This window comes from Balaenoptera borealis (assembly GCF_965194805.1).
Source record: "Balaenoptera borealis genome assembly, chromosome: 5".
NCBI lineage: Eukaryota > Metazoa > Chordata > Mammalia > Artiodactyla > Balaenopteridae > Balaenoptera > Balaenoptera borealis.
In genome coordinates this window covers 73,198,519-73,221,965 of record NC_138862.1, presented here as the reverse complement: position 1 = coordinate 73,221,965, position 23,447 = coordinate 73,198,519, and the positions used below count along the sequence as shown (strand labels likewise).

Below are 23,447 nucleotides of genomic sequence, written 5' to 3'. Positions count from 1 at the left end.
GGCACAGACTCCGCAAGGCAGGATTTGGAGATTTTGCAAATTTCAAACTATTTTCCTGATGAACTGTAGTAACCCACCACGAGACAGAAGAGATGAAGTCGAACTCCAAGTACATTTTGTCATCACAGAGTTTGTTTTAACACCAGAAGAATTTCTTCTGTGTGTTTTTCTCATGGTCTTACCCCTATGAACTTGTTTAGCACTGTCTAGTGGACACTTGGTAAATATGAAAGTCTTCAGCACAAAATAAGTGTTGAGAATGGGAACATTCCAGGATTCCATGGGTTAGTTTATTTGCAGGACCCAAATGGTCTGGTTGGTTCTTCCACCAAATTGAAGAACTGATTATTTGAGGAGGGTTTATCATAGATATATTAATTATATATCTACGTGATTGTGTGTGGCCGAGAGCTGAGGTCCTTGGACTCCAGGAGAAAGGCAGACTCTTTATGATAAGCCTCTAGTGGTCAGATCAGCCAGCCTTGCGAAGTTAGTGAGAGCCCTGAGCTGATCTGGAGAGCATAGAACGAAGTGCCTGGCTGATTTTGGACAAGCGTTCTTTGTGGGAAAAAGAGGTCACTCTCTCATCTAGTGCAAACCAAACTTGGGACACAGACACGTACATACAGTGTTCCTGCAATTCTCCCCATCCAAGAGGACTGCTCCTTTCCCTTCCACATGCTTCTCAGGCAGCCAGTTCCCCTTTGCTGACTCTCCCTCTGTCTCCATCCTTCACTCCCTTCCCAAGACTGCCCTTGATGCTCATTTCACCCACTTTTGCCTGGATACAAATGATGGGAGATGGCAGTGAGCTTGTCCTCAGTCCAAGCCTTCACTCCTCAGGAGGGCCCTGGGCCTAGCTTAGCTGAAGCACCCAACCTGGGGATAAAATAAGGAAGAAGTCTGAGAGAAGAGGAGAAGCAGAGGAAGACCAGGGCTGTGACCTGGGGACAGAAGTGAGTTTTCCTCTTATTGACTCACCTCTACCAAGAATTAGGGCAGGAGGAAACATAAAATTTAGCTCTCCAAAGTCTAGAATGATCTTAATCTTCCATATCCACTTTACTGAGGACACCTCTAGTGATTTGTTTGGAGATATTTGGGTGAAGAAACTTTGATACTTTTTTATTGTCAATGGGTTTTAACCTGCTATGAAAATAGGGATGAATCATAAAACTTGGTCCTCAAATATGCCCTGGTTATAATTTTTTTTTAATAAATTTATTTTATTTTTGGCTGCTTGGGTCTTTGTTGCTGTGCGCGGACTTCTCATTGCGATGGCTTCTCTTCTTGCAGAGCACGGGCTCTAGGTGTGTGGGCTTCAGTAGTTGTGGTACGTGGGCTCAGTGGTTGTGGCTCGCAGGCTCTAGAGCACAGGCTCAGTAGTTGTGTTACACGGGCTTAGTTGCTCCGCGGCATGTGGGATCTTCCTGGACCAGGGCTCGATCCCATGTCCCCTGCATTGGCAGGCAGATTCTTAACCACTGAGCCACCAGGGAAGCCCATGCCATCGCTTTAATTTAAAGCCAAATATTCAGTTTAGTTTTCTTTTCTGTTGTTTCTTTTTTTTTTTTGCATTATACTGCTTATTAGATCCATGACACAGTGGTAACCACATTTTTCATGTCCACTGACACCATTTATTGATATCTTTTCTTTTTCTTAGAACATCTTAAAATTTTAATCCTTTCTTTACAGGTTACCTAGACCACTTTTGATTATGAAAACTGTAGAAAATTAGTAACTGCCGCAAGCGGATGCTGGGCGGTGGCACATGTCAATTTTCCACGGAGTCCTGCTTTTTGGGATATCTGAATGCACTGCTCAGGGTCTCTGCTCACACGCTGGAATCAGCTGTGGCAGATTTTAGTCCACAGGTCGCTTTTCCCCATATTTCTTTGTAAACTCTTCAACGTTCTTACAGAATCTTTTACTGTCCTTGTGCTGGGGGGTTCATTTGGTTGGTTTCGGTTGCTGGCTTCCAGTTTTCAGCACTAATTACCAGCAGACAGACCTGCCCTTTTCCATCCATGTTCCGGGTGATAGATCTTCGATTTAAATGTGATCTTTGGTAGCTTGAATGGGTAGTCTGCTGGAAAGTTGATTTCGATTCTGAAGGCCCCCTTATCAATATGGAGGGTTGTCAGGAACCATAAGCCCTTGCCAGGTCAACAAATTAGCTTCATCAACCTAGATGTAAAGGAAGTTTTTCATCTCACATTTGAGGATGTTTTCAAGCCCCTTCATCAGCCTCCTGCTGGCTGCCATCTTGAATCTGGTGCTGCTGCTGGCACCTTGACATCTTTTCTTTTATATTTAGGTCTGTAATTCTGCAGATACCACACATAATAAATGGAAAGTTATCTCATTTTCTTTATTGCGTTTTTGTGGACAAATAGAGAGTCTTTTAGTTTATATCAGGTATAAAGATCAAAGAAAGTCTAATTTAAGTTGAAAACCAACAACATTTGGCTGATCATAAACTTTCCCAGGGTGCTACATCTAGAAGAAATTCAGTACCAAGTACAAGTACCATATTGTTGCTATATCACAGGTATCTCACGTATCAATGACATTGTAGCTTAGAAGCAGCATCTACACTTTAAGTTGCTCATGCTGAGATGTAAGATGCTGCCGGCAATATTTATTTTGAAAACACGCAAACAATAGTTCTCTTTTTCATTGCTCCAGTTACCCTTAGTTATAGTACTTAAAAGTACTTTTGTACTGTTTTGTGTGTATGATTATAGAAGTAATTCAAGTTCAAAAAAAGTGGAAAACACAGGAAAATACAAAGAAGAAAAGCATACGAAAGCCAGTAATTCCACCAGCCAGAGAGAACCATGGTTACCATTTGGTATTTCTGATATATAGGGATAGGGTTGTAGAAGAGTTATAGAGAGGAGGCATGTATCTTTTGAAACAAAAATGAGATCATACGAGGGGCAGGGAGACAAAAAGGTGAAAGTGATGCTCCAATTGCATCAGAGTTCATGTGTATCTCTTCCGACAGAGACCTTCCAACAGAGAAGTGGAATATTTGAGCTAAACCTTGAGCCCTCCCAGGACTAAGTTCTAGGAGTCTGCCTCAGGGTATAGCCTGGTTGTAATTGAATAACTCTGGCCCTGGGGTATCCGTGGCCTGTCAGGTTTCACAGCAGGTCAAGGCCACTTCTAGGATTTACTCTGCTTTGTAGCTTCCCACCTGGACCTGGAGAAAGCTGTGAATAAAATGTTTCTAACTCACTTTTCCTCTCCCCTCTCGTCCCCCTTAGCCAGGATTCTTGGCTCTTAGTAGCCAAGCTTCTCTATAACTGACATATTATTTATGATATTTGCTCCACTGTCACTACAACGATTTTATATTTTGCTCTCTTGAGATATGTTGTAAGAGAAGGAAATATGGTTTTGCCTTTGTTTCACGTCATGCCCATTTATGCTAAATGTATAAAATGGCTCCTCATGCATTTCCCACACCCTGTGCCAAAGAAAAATTTTCATTCAGTTGTGTCTTCTAGTGACTCCACACAAGTCCTTTTGACTTTGGGCCAGAACCATTCAATATTCGTTCCACAAAATTTTCTTAAGCACCCACATGGGCTGGGTACCATTCCATGTACTGGGGATTCAGCAATGAATGAAACCTGCAAAAATCCCATCCCTCACAGAGTGCTCATTCTGGTGAGACCAGATGGCCAAATGCCTCTTGCTGCCATGCCAGCTCATTCAATCATTCATTTGTTCAAGCATTCATTCATTCAAGCAGTCCTTCAACAAACAGTGAGTGCCTACTATAGTGGCTTTGTAATGTGTTAACTTGGCTAGGCTACATTACACTTTCCTTTCCTTCATGTTTTTGGGTAGGGTGGGCCACCAGAGGGATTCTCATGTGAGATTTGGAGGGTGGAAGTGAAGCAGCAGTCATTTTGTAGCTCACACATAGGGTCGTGTATCTGCTGGCCCACCTCCTTTGCATGAAGCAGTGACCAGGCCCATATCTGCCCTCACCTCCCCTAGGTCCTCCCTCAGCTTCCCTGACCCCTGGGCAGCTGTGGGCATTTACACCCATGAGGACAGGTGCCTTTGTTTGACCCGTCAGCTCTGTTAGCTCCTATGTACTCTGCTTCACTCTCTAAAGACTCAATCCTGACAAAGCTGGCATTGCTTACCCTCCACTCTACTTCATCCTGCATTTCACTTTTAATTAGCTAAGGAAATTTATTTAAATTTGTTAAACGTATTTAAAGTTAATTAGCTAAGTGATATATCACTTATTATGTACATTCTACTTTATTTATCCATTCAACAAATGTTCTAACAAGATTCTCCTACATGGCAGGCACTCTGCTAGGTGTTGGGGGTACATTGGAGAGCAGAACAGATGTGGTCTCTGCCCTCATGGAGCTTACAGCCCAGCGGGGGAGGACAGACCAAAAATTCAAGTAAACAAACAAAACTTGATTTTAAAAATGAGTGGGGCTGTATAAATAGAGAAAGGTGAGCCAGGGTGGACAGGAGGGTAGGACCTATTCCAGATAAGGTAGATGGGGAAGGCCTTTGTATCCAAATGCATTTTTGAATATTAGAAAGTCAAAAGGATATGGACCCATCAAGAAAGCAGTTTTTGTTAGAAGTGTTCATCCATTTGAAAAATACTCCACAGTGGTTAAATTTCTTAAGAAGAAATATGAGTAGAGATGGAAAGCTAGCAGTTTGAGAGACCCAGGTTCAGGAGGAAAGAGACAGTCATACAAGTTCACTGGGAGAACAGGAGATGGTGAGTCATCTTTTTCTTTCCTTTTGATCTGATGTTGAAAGGGAGAAATATATGGAAAGCAAGTCCTTCATTCTAACAGAGACGATTTACTAAGAATGAGTTATTGAGAGTGAGTCCAGGCTGTGTCATCAAAAACCTCTCCATTAAGATAGGAGTCAGGGGAAGGGATGGGACACAAGGTGGACCCTGAGAGAATATGCAGCACATGCTTGCGACAAACAACTGGGGTGTGTGTGAGTGTGTATGTGTGTGTGTGATATGCACTTTTTTCTTCACAGGAAATCTTCTAGATTAGTCCATTCTGGGGAAACAAGTGGGGTGATGGCTCTGCATTTCCTTTGATGCTGCCCAGGAACCCAGGATGAAGCCACTCAGACTGGTTGTGAACACTAGGTATTACCTGAGTTGGAAATGCTCCCCAATTAGAGTTAGTTCCCTGGTCAGGGGTTCCCAGTGATCCTGGAATAAGTCACATCTGTCACCAGAGGGTAAGGGTCATGACTTTAATCCTTTTGTGTTCCCTCAGAGTGCTAAGCAATGTGCTATGCCCCCAGCAGGAGAATCGGTACTTATTGATGCCTTTATACAAAAGCTTCCCACCTGAGCCAAGTCAACTTTTAAAGCTTTTAGGGACTTCCCTGGTGGTGCAGTGGTTAAGAATCCGCCTGCCAATGCAGGGGACACAGGTTCGAGCCCTGGTCCGGGAAGATCTCACATGCCGCGGAGCAACTAAGCCCATGTGCTACAACTATTGAGCCTGCGCTCTAGAGCCCGTGAGCCAAACTACTGAGCCCGCGCGCCACAACTGCTGAAGCCCGCGTGCCTAGAGCCTGTGCTCCGCAACAAGAGAAGCCACCGCAATGAGAAGCCTGTGCACCGCAATGAAGAGTAGCCCCTGCTCGCCGCAACTAGAGAAAGGCCGCGCGCAGCAACAAAGACCCAACACAGCCAAAAATAAATAAATAAATAAAATTTAGGGGAAAAAAAAAAAAAAAGGCTTTTAAAGGTTTGGGCCTGAAGTGTGGACTCAGGACACAGAGACCCCAGCAGGGAACTAGTGGTCTTCTAATGTTTCTCATGATGTTTCCAGGTCAAGTTACTGGTTTTGGATCCAGAGGAATGATGCTCCTCATGTTTGGAATTCTATGGAGGAGAGGAAGAACTCAAACAAAAAGCTAGGAGAGGAGCCAATGTGATGAGGAAGAGATTAAAGCCCCTTTCTTCTCAAACGAGGACATTGCTTTCAAAACAAGGATGAACACTGTGCTGGGAAATTTCATGTTCTCCTTACTGTTTTGCTCTCAGGGCAATTTTAGTAAATAAAACCCCACTGTTATTCATTGAATTTTCCAGATTTGCTTTAAGCTCCTTTAGCTTGGTGGTGACAGGCTGATAGGTTATAAAGAAAACACAGGAAGAGAAATCCAGGTTAAAATATTTATTTAAAAGTTAGTGCCTTTGAGGTTACCATTTGATTCAGCCTCTGCATATCTTTCCATATACTCTATTATTTCTGAACTCACTTTACTTATATGTCCTCAAAATACCCATGAATATCCACTCCTTCCTAGATGGCATTAAATTTCATTTTAGATTTTAAAAAAGAAAGAAAGTGCCTTGTCCTGGAATCTGACATTTTCTTCATGGGTCAGAATATCCAGAGTTTCTGTGGTTCATCAACACCAGGGAGACTAAGCACCAAACATTTCACAGATTTCTGTTACAAAGATTTTTACAAACATGGACCGGTGCAAAGGCTCAGTTATCACCTCTAAAGACAATGGTGTTCCTCAGCCTTACTGTCTGGCCCTGATTAGCAAAGACATAAATAGTATAGCCTCTGGTGTGACCTTGTCACAAAATTCACTCACCTTGGCTATTAGTGGCCTTTACCTGACATAAAGCAAATGACCTGTCATTGATCAAGTGAATAAAAGAAATCATAAAAATTCAAGCAAAAGGGGAAAAAATATATGCACGTGTAAAGTTTTAACCCAAGGTCACCCAGCCTAAAGCTCTCAGCCAGAAAATGTGTCACCATCTTTCCTCCCACAAGGCATTACTGGGTGGAAAACACATAAGCATCATCAGTAGAGTCTGCCCTGGGATAGCCGTCTCACAGTTCTGATAGAGGAACAACAGCCTGAGACCCCATCTCCAGCACCAGGCATGCCTGTGACCTGGCTTCCATCTTGCACTCAGAGGCCAAGGCCTGGATTCATCACCCCTCGCTGCAGCAGGAGCTCAAGGAGGTTCTGCTCAAAATTCAATGCTTATTGCTTGAAGCACTTTTAAAGTCCTTTGTTATCCAAAGCCTTTCCCTTGAGCCTTGGAGAGGATTACAAAGTAATGCTTTCTTCCTTCAGCTTATTTCTTAGGAAATTGCCTTCAGACCTGCCAAAGTCACAAAGAGATGCAGGATTTCATTGGTGTCTTCAGACATGGAACATTTGGTCATCCCTCATGATTTTTTTCACTCCTATTTCCTGAAGAGAAAGCAGAAGATCTGGGAAAGAGGGGCTACCTGCCTCTGGTCTCTTGGCTACCCTGGTAGGAAGAGTCCAAGTGACAGTTCCAGGAATGAGGCTGGGACTGTGAACAGATCCATACCTGTTGCTTACACCTTCTCATTTCACAGTGTGTGGCCCGCTGTCAGGTGAGGGCCACACTCCTTCTGTCCAGGTGCTTTGCCTTCACCTTGTTTTGTTACCACATTTTCCCTTATTTTCTGCCTTTCTTCCATCCATATATCATAAATCCATTCACTATCCATCCATCCACCCACCGATCCATCCATCCATCCATCCATCCATCCATCTATCCTTTTACCCATTCTTCCCAAACTGATGACTTCCTATGTGCCAAGCTTTGTGCTAGACGCTGACTCTGAAGAGGAGTGAGAATGATTCCTGCCCCCAGTCTTGTGGGAGAGGCATATGTAAATATGTTATACATATTTAGCATATGTAAATAACTCTAATATGGTGCAGAGGTTGAGGTATGCATAGGACCAAGGGACTGCCTGCATTCAAAGGAGAAGCATTACCTCCAGCTGTCACCTCCTGAGGTGGACTTTCTGTCAAAATGGCCCCTCTGATCCCACCTCCTGGTGTTCACGCCCTTGTGTGATCCCCTCCCTTTGAGTGTAGGTAGAACTTATGACTTGCTTGATTCTACCATAAGACAAAGGAGACAGGATGTGGGTGACTATGTGTATGTAATTACATTATTCTGTTACATAAAGTTGTAGTGCCCATCTTGCTGGAGTTTCTGTCTCCTTTGCTATAGCTTTGAGGAAGCAAGTGACCGCGTTGGGGAATCCCACATGCCAAGAAACTGCAGAAGGGCTTTAGGAGCTAAGAACAGCCTCTGGCCAACAGCCAACAAGAAACTGAAGCTCTGTGTCATGTAGCCTCAGGAACTGGGCTCTGCCAACAACCTGAGGGAACTTTGGAAGTGGACCCTTCCTCAGCAGAGCCTCAGGTGAGACTCAGGCCCAGCTGACACCCTTTTCTTTTTTTAAATTGAAGTATAGTGGATTTACAATGTTGTGTTAATTTCTGCCGTACAGCAAAGTGTCTCAGTTATACCAGCTGACACCTTGATTACAGTTTTAAAAGACCCTAAACAGCAGATCCAGATAAGCTTTGCTGGGATTCCTGACGCACAGCAACTGTGAGATAAAACATGTGTGTTGTTTTAAACCCCTAAGTTTGTGGTAGTTTGTTATGCAACACTAGAAAACTATCATACCTCCTGAGGAGCAGCTATCAGAAATGTAAAGTTCTGGGAAGGGGCTGACAGCTGGGGGAATGTCTCCAGCTCCCATGTTCATCCATTCAGCAAATATTTATCGAGCATTTATGATGCACGATGCACTGGTTTAGACACATTAGTAAACAGAAGAAAATCCTTGGGACTTCCCTGGTGGCGCAGTGGTTGGGAATCCGCCTGCCAATGCAGGGGACACGGGTTCGAGCCCTAGTCAGGGAAGATCCCACATGCCGCGGAGCAACTGGGCCCGCGAGCCACAATTACTGAGCCTGCACTCTGGAGCCCGTGAGCCACAACTACTGAGCCCATGTGCCACAACTGCTGAAGCCCGCGTGCCTGGAGCTGGTGCTCTGCAACGAGAGAGGCCACCGCAGTGAGAAGCCCGTACACCATGACGAGGAGTGGCCCCAGCTCACTGCCACTAGAGAAGGCCCACGTGCACCAATGAAGACCCAATGCAGCCAGAAATTAATTAATTAATTAAAAAAAAAAAAAAAAAGAAAGGAAATCCCTGCTCTCACGGAGCTTATATTCTAGTCAAGGAATAAAAACATTAAATTAATAAATAAATTGTATATAACATGTTATTTGGTGATGAGTACTACAGAAAAGATAGAGGGGCTGGGGATGCCAGGGGGTGGGTTGAAGTTTTTCATAGGGTCATTGGGGTAGGCCTCACTGAAAGGGCAAAAGCTTGGAAGAGGTGAGGAAATATTACACAAGAAACTCCAGGGGGCTTCCCTGGTGGCACAGTGGTTAAGAATCCGCCTGCCAATGCAGGGGACATGGGTTTGAGCCCTGGTCCAGGAAGATCCCACATGACGTGGAGCAACTAAGCCCATGTGCCACAACTACTTAGCCTGCGCTCTAGAGCCCACGAGCCACAACTACTGAGCCCATGCGCCACAACTATTGAAGCCTGTGCACCTAGAGCCTGTGCTCTGCTACTAGAGGCCACCGCAATGAGAAGCCCGCGCACTGCAACGAAGAGCAGCCCCCGCTCGCCGCAACTAGAGAAAGCCCGCGGGCAGCAATGAAGACCCAACGCAGCCAAAAATAAATAAATAAATAAATAAATAAATCTTAAAAAATAAAAATAAAAAAGAAACTCCAGGCATCCTCCACGTGTACAACTTCAAGCACGGATTCAAGGTCTAATCCTGCCCTGGGGGTTCATGCAGGTCATAACTGCCCTTTTCAACCTCCTTTCCCACCTCTACTCCTCCATGCCCAGGTCCACCCTGTGTCTTCACCTCCCAACCCTCTGCCATTCCCCAAACCCACCTACCAAGAATCGTCATTCCTCATTCTGTTCCCACAACAAAATGCTTCTCCTCCCTGTTCACCTCAGTGGTCACCTCCCCCCCGAAGCCTCCCCCGGTGCTCCCACCACCCCCTCAGCACAAAGTGCGCCCCTCCTCTATGTTCCCTCCAGCTTTGCTTGTGACTTATTGTGAGCTTTCTACTTTCCACACTTGTTACAGCTGGTGGCCTTTGTCACTTGGAGAGACCGTGGAATGCAGGGACCTGGACTTGTTATCACTGAGTTTCCAGGCTCTGGCATATTATAGGTGGGATTTGTTGGAAAAAAAAAATTAGTTGGAGATCAGTCCTCTGTGGGTTTTCTTCTCTCTCTTTCCGTCTACCTCTCGCCCGACTCCCTCACTATGTCTTTCTCTGCACACCTCTTTCTGCATTTCTAAGTGTCTTTTTCTGTTTCTCAGTCTGTCTTGGTTTCTCTCTCACACACATGTAGACACATGCACATGGACACTCGCACAATCATTATGCAGAAGTTTCTTTCGAGCATCTTGTTTTCCCACGGCACCAGGGGGACAGGTGGGAAGGAAATGAGAGTGGGACGGGGTAGGATTGGGGTGGAGGAGGAACCTTTACTTCAAGGAAAAACCTGAAGTATACAACTGGCCACTCTTAAATATAGGTTAAAACAACCACATTATTACCCACACATCCACCTATGGAGGAAACTCATTCCTCTTATCTTCACATCACCCAGGGTTTCTCAACAGTGGCACTATTGATTTTTTGGATCAGATAATTCTAATATGGAGCATGTCCTGTGGCTTGTAGGATGTTTAGCAGCATCTCTGGCCTCTGACCGCCAGTAGCAGCCCCCAGTCATGACAATCAAAAATACCTCAAGATGTTGCCAGCTGTCCTTCGGGGGCAACCCCTTCCCCCTTCCTCCATTGAGAACTGCTGATGTAGCCCTTTTCTCTGACGGCACTCATGTGCAATCTCTCAGGCAGCCTCCTAAGCATGTCATTTCTACAAGGTGCAATAGAACAGCAACCTGAGCCTGTTCTCATCCTTCCCTAAGCCCTGGGTCTGGCCCTCTGGGATCCAGCACTGACCCTGTGGGGGCCTCTGGTAGCTTACAGGGCACCTTTGTGCTGCCCCTTTTGGGAAGAGCCATCCCCAAGTCAGGACACTCAGCTTGGATTTCAGTCCCCATTCACAAGCTCTACTGGCCCTTTATGTGCAGTGCACCAACTGCACAACTGTATGCTGTGGCCCTGTACAAACATTACCCTTCTGCTACTAAACACTGGGGTGGCTGCCAATGAGTTGTTCTTTTGAAAACAGGACAGCCCTTTTCTTCTTGAATGTATCCATAGCTGAGGTGATGTGCATCAATGGGGGTGAGGTGTAGAGACGCACATTTTTTGCTTCTTAAAGCACCAGATTTTCCTTGCTAAATGTAGTACATCGAGTAGTAAAATGTGGCCACCTGTGCAGGAGATGAGATCAGACTAGAAGGAGGAGGAGACTATACTGCGGGTAGAACTCAGAGAATATCCAGGATGAAAATACAGTCTACAGATGACCAGAGAAAATGATGACCCACACTTGCAAAACAGTTTCTGAGATGATGTGTGACAGGATCCCAGGGACTCTGAAAGGGAAATCTGACTACACTTTTGACCTTACAAGAATCTACCCCTAGAGGGTTTATGTAGCTTGATCCTGACACTGCTTAACTTGTGCAGTCAGCCTGCAGTGGTCTAAGCACTGGCATTTTAGTATAATACCTAAAATGTTGTTTATAATTGTTAAAGTATGTAGAGGAGGTTTATATCATTTTTTATTTGGCTTGTTACCGAGAGAGTATTTGGACAGAGTATTATTCGTTTTTCAAATTCTACTTTTGAGCCTACTTCTTCCACAGCATAGGCCTGACCTGCCTCACAGAATTGCACACATGTTCAAGACAGAGCCTTGGACTCTAAAACAGATAATTCATGCAGCCACATCTGTCTTTCCCAGAGAGGAGAAAGACAGAATAATGATGACTTTCCAATGTTATTAGCAAGGAGCAAACATCTTGAGAAAGGAATGGTTTCCCTTCTTGAGTACAGAGCCCCAAATATGATGTCTAAAAAGTCTGGCTGTTGCATTACTTGTTGCAATTAAAAAGAAAACAAACACTGTAGGAGCAAAAGCCCTACTGATGGAGGCTTCCTGCTGAAATTCAGGCACCTGCTTGTTCATCATACCACTCACCATGTAAGCCAATGACTGGGGGAAAGAATTAGTTTGCCTCTGATTACGTCTGATTGCCATCAGTGATGACAATAAACAAGGCAGAAGGACCAAATGATACTTGTGGGAAGCTCAAAAAAGGGCCTGGGAAACACTTTCAATTGAGGATACACAAGAGAAGAAAATCAACTGGGAGTCACATAGATAAAAGGCACACTGACTTAATTCAGTCATCAGAACAGTACAAAGTAAAATAACAAAGCAATATCACTTTTTACCTATTAGACTGGCAGATGTTAGAAAGCTGAATAATGCCAAATGTTGTGGAGCTGTGGGTTAGAGGAAACCTGAGCTACTGGTGGGAGGGGGCACGTGCAGCTATTCTGGAGAGACTCAGGATTCAGTCAAATCATATTCTGGCCAAAAGCCTAGAAGAAAACTTAGGCCAAAATCTTCGTGAACCTTGGTTAGATAAATTGTTTTAGGACCAAAACGTATGGGCCATAAAAGAGAAATTACCAACTGGACTTCATCAATTTTTAAAAATTTACTCTTCAAAAGACATTGTCAAGCAGGACTGGGGGAAACAGAGACTCCACTCTTGGAGGACACACACAAAGTAGTGTGCACAGTGGGACCCAGGGGAAGGAGCACTGACCCCAGGGGAGACTGAACCAGACCTACCTGCTAGTGTTGGAGGGTCTCCTGCAGAGGCAGGGGGTGGCTGTGGCTCACCATGGGGACAAGGACACTGGCAGCAGAAGTTCTGGGAAGTACTCCTTGGCGTGAGCCCTCCCAGAGTCTGCCATTAGCCCTACCAAAGAGCCCAGGTAGGCTCCAGTGTTGGGTTGCGTCAGGCCAAACAACCAACAGGGAGGGAACCCAGCTGCACCCATCAGCAGTCAAGCTGATTAAAGTTTTATTGAGCTCCGCCCACCTGAGCAACAGTCAGCTCTACCCACCACCAGTCCCTCCCATCAGGAAACCTGCACAAGCCTCTTTGATAGCCTCATCCACCAGAGGGCAGACAGCAGAAGCAAGAAGAACTACAATCCTGCAGCCTGTGGAATAAAAACCACATTCACAGAAAGACAGATAAGATGAAAAGGCAGAGGGCTATGTACCAGATGAAGGAACAAGACAAAACCCCAGAAAAACAACTAAATGAAGTGGAGATAGGCAACCTTCCAGAAAAAGAATTCAGAATAATGATAGTGAAGATGATCCAGGACCTCAGAAAAAGAATGGAGGCAAAGATCGAGAAGATGCAAGAAATGTTTAACAAAGACCTAGAAGAATTAAAGAACAAACAAACAGAGATGAACAATACAATAACTGAAATGAAAACTACACTAGAAGGAATCAATAGCAGAATAACTGAGGCAGAAGAACAGATAAGTGACCTGGAAGACAGAATGGTGGAATTCACTGCTGCAGAACAGAATAAAGAAAAAAGAATGAAAAGAAATGAAGACAGCCTAAGAGACCTCTGGGACAACATTAAACGCAACAACATTCGCATTATAGGGGTCCCAGAAGGAGAAGAGAGAGAGAAAGGACCAGAGAAAATATTTGCAGAGATTATAGTCGAAAACTTCCCTAACATGGGAAAGGAACTAGCCACCCAAGTCCAGGAAGCGCAGAGAGTCCCATACAGGATAAACCCAAGGAGAAACACGCTGAGACACATAGTAATCAAACTGGCAAAAATTAAAGACAAAGAAAAATTATTGAAAGCAGCAAGGGAAAAACGACAAATAACATACAAGGGAACTCCCATAAGGTTAACAGCTGATTTCTCAGCAGAAACTCTACAAGCCAGAAGGGAGTGGCATGATATACTTAAAGTGATGAAAGGGAAGAACCTACAACCAAGATCACTCTACCTGGCAAGGATCTCATTCAGATTTGATGGAGAAATCAAAAGCTTTACAGACAAGCAAAAGCTAAGAGAATTCAGCACCACCAAACCAGCTCTACAGCAAATGCTAAAGGAACTTCTCTAAGTGGGAAACACAAGAGAAGAAAAGGACCTACAAAAACAAACCCAAAACAATTAAGAAAACGGTCATAGAAACATACATATCGATAATTACCTTAAACGTGAATGGATTAAATGCTCCAACCAAAAGACACAGGCGTGCTGAATGGATACAAAAACAAGATCCATATATTTGTTGTCTACAAGAGACCCACTTCAGACCTAGGGACACATACAGACTGAAAGTAAGGGGATGGAAAAAGATATTCCATGCAAATGGAAATCAAAAGAAAGCTGGAGTAGCTATACTCATATCAGATAAAATAGACTTTAAAATAAAGAATGTTACAAGAGACAAGGTAGGACACTACATAACGATCAAGGGATCAATCCAAGAAGAAGATATAACAATTATAAATATATATGCACCCAACATAGGAGCACCTCAATACATAAGGCAACTGCTAACAGCTGTAAAAGAGGAAATCGACAGTAACACAATAATAGTGGGGGACTTTAACACCTCACTTACACCAATGGACAGATCATCCAAAATGAAAATAAATAAGGAAACAGAAGCTTTAAATGACACAATAGACCAGATAGATTTAATTAATATTTATAGGACATTCCATCCAAAAACAGCAGATTACACTTTCTTCTCAAGTGCGCACGGAACATTCTCCAGGATAGATCACATCTTGGGTCACAAATCAAGCCTCAGTAAATTTAAGAAAACTGAATTCATATCAATCATCTTTTCTGACCACAATGCTATGAGATTAGAAATGAATTACAGGGGAAAAAATGTAAAAAACACAGACACATGGAGGCTAAACAATACGTTACTAAATAACCAAGAGATCACTGAAGAAAGCAAAGAGGAAATCAAAAAATACCTAGAGACAAATGACAATGAAAACACGACAATCCAAAACCAATGGGATGCAGCAAAAGCAGTTCTAAGAGGGAAGTTTATAGCTATACAAGCCTACCTCAAGAAACAAGAAAAATCTCAAATAAACAATCTAACCTTACACCTAAAGGAACTAGAGAAAGACGAACAAACAAAACCCAAAGTTAGCAGAAGGAAAGAAATCATAAAGATCAGAGCAGAAATAAATGAAATAGAAACAAAGAAAACAGTAGCAAAGATCAATAAAACTAAAAGCTGGTTCTTTGAGAAGATAAACAAAATTGATAAACCATTAGCAAGACTCATCAAGAAAAAGAGGGAGAGGACTCATATCAATAAAATTAGAAATGAAAAAGGAGAAGTTACCAAGACACCACAGAAACACAAAGCATCCTAAGAGACTACTACCAGCAACTCTATGCCAATAAAATGGACAACCTGGAAGAAATGAACAAACTCTTAGAAAGGTATAACCTTCCAAGACTGAACCAGGAAGAAATAGAAAATATGAACAGACCAATCACAAGTAATGAAATTGAAACTGTGATTAAAAATCTTTCAACAAACAAAAGTCCAGGACCAGATGGCTTCACAGGTGAATTCTATCAAACATTTAGAGAAGAGCTAACACCCATCCTTCTCAAACTCTTCCAAAAAATTGTGGAGGAAGGAACACTCCCAAGCTCACTCTATGAGGCCACCATCACCCTGATACCAAAACCAGACAAAGATACTACAAAAAAAGAAAATTACAGACCAATATCACTGATGAATATAGATGCAAAAATCCTCAACAAAATACTAGCAAACAGAATCCAACCACACATTAAAAGGACCATACACCATGATCAAGTGGGATTTATCCCAGGGATGCAAGGATTCTTCAATATATGCAAATCAATCAATGTGATACACCATATTAACAAACTGAAGAATAAAAAGCATATGATCATCTCAATAGATGCAGAAAAATTTTTCAACAAAATTCAACACCTATTTATGATAAAAACTCTCCAGAAAGTGGGCATAGAGGGAACCTACCTCAACATAATAAAGGCCATATACGACAAACCCACAGCAAACATCATTCTCAATGGTCAAAAACTGAAAGCATTTCCTGTAAGATCAGGAACAAGACAAGGATGTCCACTCTCACACTTATTATTCAACATAGTTTTGGAAGTCCTAGCCACGGCAATCAGAGAAGAAAAAGAAATAAAAGGAATACAAATTGGAAAAGAAGAAGTAAAACTGTCACTGTTTGCAGATGACATGATATTATACATAGAGAATCCTAAAGATGCCACCAGAAAACTACTAGAGCTAATCAACGAATTTGGTAAAGTTGCAGGATACAAAATTAATGCACAGAAATCTCTTGCATTCCTATACACTAATTATGAAAAATCTGAAAGATAAATTAAGGAAACACTCCCATTTACCATTGCAACAAAAAGAAAAAAAATACCTAGGAATAAACCTTCATAGGGAGACAAAAGACCTGTATGCAGAAAACTATAAGACACTGATGAAAGAAATTAAAGATGATACAAACAGATGGAGAGATATACCATGTTCTTGGATTGGAAGAATCAATATTGTGAAAGTGACTATACTACCCAAAGCAATCTACAGATTCAATGCAATCCCTATCAAATTTCCAATGGCATTTTTTACAGAACTAGAACAAAAAATGTTAAAATTTGTATGGAGACACAAAAGACCCCGAATAGCCAAAGCAGTCTTGAGGGAAAAAAACGGAGCTGGAGGAATCAGACTCCCTGACTTCAGACTATACTACAAAGCTACAGTAATCAAGACAATATGGTACTGGCACAAAAACAGAAACATAGATCAACGGAACAAGATAGAAAGCCCAGAGGTAAACCCACGCACCTATGGTCAACTAATCTATGACAGAGGAGGCAAGGGTATACAATGGAGAAAAGACAGTCTCTTCAACAAGTGGTGCTGGGAAAACTGGACAGCTACATGTAAAAGAATGAAATTAGAACACTCCCTAACACCATACACAAAAATAAACTCAAAATGGATTAGAGACCTAAATGTAAGACAGGACTGTAAAACTCTTAGAGGAAAACATAGGAAGAACACTCTTTGACATAAATCACAGCAAGATCTTTTTTGATCCACCTCCTAGAGTAATGGAAATAAAAACAAAAATAAACAAATGGGACCTAATGAAACTTAAAAGCTTTTGCACAGCAAAGGAAACCATAAACAAGACGAAAAGACAACCCTCAGAATGGGAGAAAATATTTGCAAATGAATCAATGGACAAAGGATTAATCTCCAAAATATATAAACAGCTCATGCAGTTCAATATTATAGAAACAAACAACCCAATCCAAAAATGGGCAGAAGACCTAAATAGACATTTCTCCAAAGAAGACACACAGGTGGCCAAGAAACACATGAAAAGCTGCTCAACATCACTAATTATTAGAGAAATGGAAATCAAAACTACAATGAGGTATCACCTCACACCAGTTAGAATGGGTATCATCAGAAAATCTATAAACAACAAATGCTGGAGAGGGTGTGGAGAAAAGGGAACCCTCTTGCACTGTTGGTGGGAATGTAGATTGATACAGCCACTATGGAGAACAGTATGGAGGTTCCTTAAAAAACTAAAAATAGAATTACCATACGATCCAGCAATCCCACTACTGGGCATATACCCAGAGAAAACCACAATTCAAAAAGACACATGCACCCCAATGTTCATTGCAGCACTATTTACAATAGCCAGGTCATGGAAGCAACCTAAATGCCCTTCGACAGACGAATGGATAAAGAAGATATGGTACATATATACAATGGAATATTACTCAGCCATAAAAAGGAACAAAACTGGGTCATTTGTTGAGATGTGGATCGATCTAGAGACTGTCATACAGAGTGAAGTAAGTCAGAAAGAGAAAAACAAATATCGTATATTAACCCATATATGTGGAACCTAGAAAAATGGTACAGATGAACTGGTTTTCAGTGCAGAAATAGAGACACAGATGTAGAGAACAAACTCATGGACACCAAGGGGGGAAAGCCGTAGGGGGGGGGTGGTGTGATGAATTGGGAGATTGTGATTGACATGTATACACTGATGTGTATACAAATTGATGACTAATAAGAACCTGCTGTATAAAAAAATAAATTAAATAAAATTTAAAAATTAAAAAAAAAAGAGAGCAGAAAAAAAAAAAAGACATTGTCAAGAAAATGAAAGACAAGCCACAGACTGGGAGGTAAATTTGGCAAATATATCTGATGAAGTTCTTATATGATTTATTCATAAAGAACTCTTACAATTTACAAAGAAGAAGACAAACAACTCGATTAAAGAAATGGACAGGGGCTTCCCTGGTGGCACAGTGGTTAAGAATCCGCCTGCCAATGCAGGGGATGCGGGTTCGAGCCCTGGTCCAGGAAGATCCCACATGCCGCAGAGCAACTAAGCCCGCAGCCAAAAATAAAAATAAATAAAATAAAATAAATTAAAAAAAAAAAAGAAAATCACCTTTAAAAATAATAATAATAAAATAAAATACACACAACAGCGCCTGGCACACAGGAGATGCTGTGTACATGTTTGTTAAATTAGCAGTAATAAAAAGCATATGCAAAAAAAAAAAAAAAAAAGAAATGGACAAAAGAAGGAACAGACACCTCATCAAAAAAGTTATATGAACAGCTAATAAGCATGTTCAACATCATTAGTCACTAGGAAAATACAAATTAAAACTGCAATGAGATGTCACCATAGACCCACTAGAATGGTTAAAATTAAAAAGACTTACCATACCAAGTGTTAGTGAGGATGTGGAGCAACAGAATGCCTCAGATATTGCTGGTGGGAATGCAAAATAGCACAGCCACTTTGGAAAGCAGTTTGACAGTTTCTTATAAAGTTAAATACACACATATCATATGACCCAGCAATTTCACACCGAGGTATTTACCCAAGAGAAATAAAAACATATGTCCACATAAAGACCTGCTACATGAATGTTCACAGCAGCTTTATTCTTACTGACTCAAAGTGGAAACAACTCTAATATCCATCAACTGGTGAACAGATGAATATCTATGTGGTGAATACTGCAAACTGTGATAAATCCATACAGTGGGATACTACTCAGTAACAAAAAGGAACGAACTACAGATACACACAAGAACAGATGAATCTCAAAAGCATTATGCTAAGTGAAAGAAGCCAAGCACAAAAAAATACGTATCATTTATATAACATTCTAGAAAGGCAAAACAATCGTGACAGAAAGCAAATCAGTGGTCACCAAGTGCCAGGGGATGGGGGAGGGGACCCACTGCAAAGGGCAGCAGGGAACATGAAATGCTCTGTCTTGGTGTGGTGGTGGCTTCCTGAATGGATACATTTGACAAAACTTAAAATGAGTGAATTTTATTACATGTGTAAATTTTACCTCAATAAAGTGAATTAAAATATATATACATGAGACAATGCTACTTGGAAAAAAGATGAGGTAGAGGAAGTTGAGTGTTGGTGGGTGAGGAGAGGGAAGCAAAGAGAAAATAAGAGAGAGACACAGACAGACAGACAACCAGAAAGGAAAGACAAAGACACAAGAAATGCAGAGAGAGACATACAAACATAGGTACAAAACCACCAGCAACAGAGACACGCTCAGAAAAAAATAGAAGGAAAGAAAGGAAAAAAGAATAGAAACTCCTAGGGACTTCCCTGGTGGAGCAGTGGTTAAGAACCTGCCTCTCAATGCAGAGGATGTGGGTTCGATCCCTGGTCAGGGAACTAAATCCCACATGCATGTTGCAACTAAGAGTTCACATGCCACAACTAAGGAGCCCGTGAGCCACAACTAGGGAGCCTGCCTGCCACAACTAAAACCTGGTGCAACCAAAAAAAAAACAGCTTAAAAAAAAAAAGAATAGAAACTCCTAGAAGATATGACAATAGAATACTATTCGTTATTATTACCTTTTGGAACATCAGCACTAAAAAATAAAAGTTGTAATAGTTTTACAACTATAGGCTCATTTAAATTTGAATTTGTAAGGATCTCAGCAGTAGAAAGGATCTTGTAGGTTACCTAGCCAGCCTCTGACACAGAGCAAGAATGCCCCCTGCAGCATCCCCAGAGCTTGGAAGATCAGCTCCTCATCCTTATCACTGCTGGGCAAGGGTGCTCAGACTTTACCCGGCAGCTGGCATCCAGAGTCCCACAGCTATGGCTCTGAGGGTGAGTGGGATCTGCCCCTCTCCTTCCCAGCTTCTACCCCACTTGCTCCTGTGGGACCACACGGGGTATGGAGTATGCTTTCTGCCCCACTTGAGATATTTGAAGACTGGGGTCCTATGTCCCTTTGAATCCTCTCTATTCCAAGTTAAACATTTCCTGTTCCTTTAACTTTCCTCACACTAGAAGTTTCCTGAGCCCTCCAGCATCCAACCCACACCCCCCTCCCCACCCCTTGGGCTCTGATTTGTCAGTGTTCCCTGGGGAGTGTGGTGCCACCACATGGCAGAATTGAGAGACTGATCCTGTGTCTAGTTTGGGGCACACTGCTTTTATTAGTGTAGCCTAAACTTCATTTAAAGCTCTCCCAACCCTTGTTGACAAAGGGCTTTCCAAGTTGTGAAATATATCAGGTATATAAGAAGCACTGAGTAAAATAATCACTTAATAACCCACCCCTCTGCTTTGGCAATATACTATGATGCCACATTTGCTGCAGACTTCAAAAGTCACCTTTTAAGCCACACTTACTTCAGATATTACAGCTACAATTGAAGCCTCACCCCTTTCACACTCCCTTCCCTGTCTCCCCTAGAGAAACCATTATCAGAACTCTGCGTTTAAATCAACTATATTTCAATAAAAATGAAAAAAAGAACTGTGATTAATCCTCCCCACGCATGCTTTCATATGGTTAAATGCATGAATCAACAGTACTTAGCATTGTTTTACATGTTTTCAGCTTCAAATAAATTGTGACACACAGTATGTATTTTTCTATACCTTAAGTTTTTGAGATTTGATTCATTTTAACTGTGATTCAGCAATCCTTTGAATTTTCTAAAATGTGTTTATTCATGCCCCTGTCTGACGGGCATTTAGGTTGTTTCCATTACAGACAATGATGAGATGAACACTGTCGACCACGACTCCTTGTGCGCATGTGTGGGAGTCTCTCTAGGGTCAGTAGCTGTGACTGGAATGGCTGAGTCATGGCATGTGCGCATTTTTTCCTTTACTAAACATTGCACACAAACTTTTTTAACCATCTGATTCATGCTAAGCTTGTGACCAGCTAATGTTTTCATTTAAACACCTATCAAGCCCAATATGTTTTGTTTTTAAAAAGCCAACGTTGTACTCACTGAATGTCTCCTATATGTAAGACACTGTGCTAGGAACCATGGGCATACAGAAAATGGTAGGTCCTTTGCCTTCCAGGAATTTACACATATATGAAGGCAAATCTAGGGCAGGATTGGGTCTGTATATGGAGCATCCTCAATGATGCTCCTAATTACTTATGAAAGCCCACTGATGAGATGCACGCTCTGTTACTTGGGAAAGGAAGCAGAAAAGTGAAATATGACGACTATATGTTGCATGCCTTACAGTGCCTTTCCTTCAAGGATCACCTCCTTCATAATTGCATATACTTGTGTAGTGCTTCATAGTTTACATGCACATTACCTAACTGCTTCTCATAATCTCTTCCCTGGGAATCTGATAGGGCACCTCTAATTACCCCACAGTAGAGATGGAGGAGCTGGGGCACAGAGGGGGAAGTGAACTGTCCCACATAATGAGGCCAGAAATGGCAGAGCCCAAGCTAGAACTCAGGTCTCCTGACTCCAAATCAGGGCCTTCTCCCAAGTATCACCAACTGCCCAGGAAAACCCTTTGGGGGCTCTCTCTCTCTGTCCTTATATCAGACTGAAAGTTAGACATGTTATCAACAAAAGTTCACAATATTAAATCCAGGCTCCATGGCTGGCAAAATGCCCTTGACAGCCAGTCACAAGTATTTCTAAGGTCTCCTTCCCCTCTTCCTCTCCAGGCCTGGGTACTCAAATTCCCATGGGAAAGAACAACTCTACCTGTGATTGGAAGCATCTATTTTCTAGGAAACACAGTCTTACTACATTTATAAAGTTAGGGTACAGACAACTGGAACTACTCACTGTCCTCCAATGCATCTCCCCCTTCCCTCTATTGAACCTTTGCTCAGTTCCCTCTCCTGAGTGCTCTCACCTCCATTTCTACCTATCAAAATCTTGTCCATACTCAGAACAGCCATCACGACATTGAAGAAGAACAAAGTCAGAGGATGGACACTATCTAACTTCAAGACTTACTATAAAGCTGCAATAATCAAGACAGTCTCATATTGGTGAAAGAGTAGACACATAGATCAATGGAACAAAATGTAGAGCCCAGAAATAAACCCACACTTAAGTCTTTAATCCATTTCAAGTTAATCTTTGTATATGGTGTAAGATAAGGGTCCAGTTTCATTCTTTGGCATGTGGATATCCAGTTTTCGTGACACTATTTATTGCAAAGACTATCTTTTCCCCATTTGTATTCTTGGTGCACTTCCCAAAGATTAGTTGACCACATATGTGAGGGTTTATTGCTGGGTTCTCTTGTCTGTTTTATTGGTCTATGTGCCTGTTTTCAACCCAATACCATGCTGTTTTGATTAGTATAGGTTTCTAATATAGTTTAAAATCAGGACATGTGATTCTCCCAGCTTTCTTAAGATTGCTTTGGATAGCCAGCAATCCCACTTCTGAGTATACACCCAAAAGAAATAAAATCAGTATCTCAAAGAAATATCTGCACTCTCATGTTTATTGCAGCATTATTCACAATAGCCAAGATATGGAAACAACCTAAGTATCTATTGACAGATGAATGGATAAATAAAATGTGATATATATAAATATTTTATATATCCAAACTTCTTCTTCCAATAAGGACAACAAGTCATGTGTCCATGTGTGGGATTAGGGCCCACTCATATGACCTCATTGTACCTTAATTACCTCTTTCAAGGTCTTATTTCCAAATACAGTCACATTCTCAGGTACTAGAGGTTAGGACTTCAACATATGAATTTTGTGGGGGACACAATTCAGCACATAATGGCCACTTTGGAAGACAGGTTGGCAGTTTCTTACAAAATTAAACATATTCTTACCATATGATTAAGCAATCATGCCACTTGGTATATACGCAAATGAATTGAAAACTTATGTCCACACAAGAACCTATACAAAAAGGTCTATAGCAACATTATTCATAACTGCCCAAAATTGTAAGCAACCAAGATGTCTTTTGGTAGGTGAGTGGCTGAACAAACTGTGATATATCCGAACAATGGAATATTATTTGGTTATAAAAAGAAATGAGTAGGGCTTCCCTGGTGGCGCAGTTGTTGAGAATCTGCCTGCT

The 23,447-nt window shown here is 41.9% G+C and overlaps 1 protein-coding gene and 1 pseudogene across 3 annotated transcripts in view; both read right to left on the bottom strand.

Moving 5' to 3' along the window:
• Nucleotides 1-23,447, bottom strand: part of APOD (apolipoprotein D) — a 71,070-nt gene that overhangs the window by 27,034 nt on the left and 20,589 nt on the right. The window lies entirely within an intron of this gene.
• LOC309629369 (ubiquitin-conjugating enzyme E2 L3 pseudogene) overlaps nucleotides 1,513-23,447 on the bottom strand; it is a 37,283-nt pseudogene continuing 15,348 nt past the window's right edge. The window contains exon 4 of the transcript XR_014249483.1: nucleotides 1,513-2,330. The product of XR_014249483.1 is annotated as a ubiquitin-conjugating enzyme E2 L3 pseudogene (transcript). The remainder of the gene's footprint in view (nucleotides 2,331-23,447) is intronic.